The following is a 1,769-nucleotide window of genomic DNA, read 5'->3' as shown; positions in this document are numbered from 1 at the left end:
TCCTTCAGGACTATTGCAGACTAGCCCATCTTCTCTTTCACTGCCCACCTCGAGTTGCCAGTTTGTTGAGATACCTTTCTAGAACCATTTGCGGTTGGTAATTCCATTGGCAAGCCAGTACTCATGCCCTTGGACTTGACAACAATGTCCCACTGGCTCTTTTCATTTGCTGGTCTCCTGTTCGATGGTTCACTCCCTGATTTAAGAGAAGAAAAACAGTATGGAGGCTGGAGGGCTTTACCTTGGGGGTCTAGTAAGCATCTAAATGAGGTATAAAGTATAATTCTGAATACATAAAGTTGTTCAAACTAATTGTAAACTAAAATATATTTTGTAATCCAATTCTTTCAAACCTATAAAAAAGAAATACAATTTATAAAACTTTATTTTACTATGATTCAGAAAAATACTAAATAAATTTTGGAATAATTATTTATTGTCCATACAAATATGTTTTTTTAGGCTGGAAGTGTTCAATTAGCAGTAAAGTGAAGTCATATATAACTGATACACTATTATATATTTTTTATAAAATTTATTTTTCTTTATTTAATTATCCATAGACATTGTTATTTTATTATTATTTTACTTTTTGTATTCTAGTACAGTAATATCCTATGGCTGTGGGATATTTTTATATAAAAGACAAAATAGCAAATAATTTAGACTTTGAGAGGCACATGGTCTGTCACAACTACTCAATTCTGCAGTTGGAGTACAAAATAAATCATTAAGTTAACAAAGATTGAAGCTGTGTTACAATAAAAATTATTTACAAGAATAAGTAGTGAGCTATATTTAGTCTATAGGTCATAGTTGGCCAACTTATGGATATTTAATTATTTAACATATTAAAACGTTTTTGAAATATTGACCTTTTTTCATACATAGTTTTTGAGAATGCAATTTCAAAAATTAAAATAATTTTAAATGTTATTTTACGTATATGTTTAGTATTCAAAAGCTCTTTAGTGGTCAATATACACAATCAGTGTTATTAGACTTCTGCATGCACAAACTTAAGACTAATATATTTTATCTTCCAAAATTCCACAGACATCATATGTAATTTTTACAAAAACCATATTAATTGGTAGCTACGATTAAATAATGAATTGGTATACAAAACGATGCAAGAAAATGGAAATGATCCTTCATTATGCAAGTTTCTATTGAATTTACGCTCTCTGAAGAGAATCATTTGACAGGTTAATTACCTTGTCTTTTCTCCTACCCAAGCTCTTCTGCCGCTCAAATCTCCCCAGCACTCTGAAACATTACCCATCTTTAGTTTGGGCAACAGCGCAGCTCACAGGATCTTTGTAGACAGCATGCAGATACATGTTCCTGTCCACCAGACTAGTAATTGAAAGAGCCGTGCCCTGCGATTGCAGCAGGACTGGTTTGTGCATCCATGTGCCCAGTTAAGATTGTCCTATGCAAGGACTGAATGCTGGATCCTGAGAGGACACAGCTGATTGTGATGGACCTAGAGCTCACCACTAGCATCCAAGGTCATTTTTTCTCACTAAACTAGTATTCCTCTGGCGTATCCAATTCATCTTTACATAAGACTTATTTAACTTATTTAAGTTTAATTATTTTAAAAAGTTTAACTTATTTGAGTTTAACTATGAAAGCTTAATTAAAATGCACAAGATAATTCCTTTATACCGGCCTTCATTGCTAAGAAGGTCTTGGGATAATAGTTGATGTTCATAAAATAGTCTTGTGTTTTCATAAAAATCCACTCAGTTACCTTTGTTGGC

This window comes from Echinops telfairi, unplaced genomic scaffold (genome assembly GCF_000313985.2).
Source record: "Echinops telfairi isolate 266 unplaced genomic scaffold, ASM31398v2 ScPeMD7_7469;HRSCAF=8507_1, whole genome shotgun sequence".
In the NCBI taxonomy this organism is placed as follows: Eukaryota; Metazoa; Chordata; class Mammalia; order Afrosoricida; family Tenrecidae; genus Echinops; species Echinops telfairi.
This window is presented reverse-complemented; position numbering follows the sequence as displayed.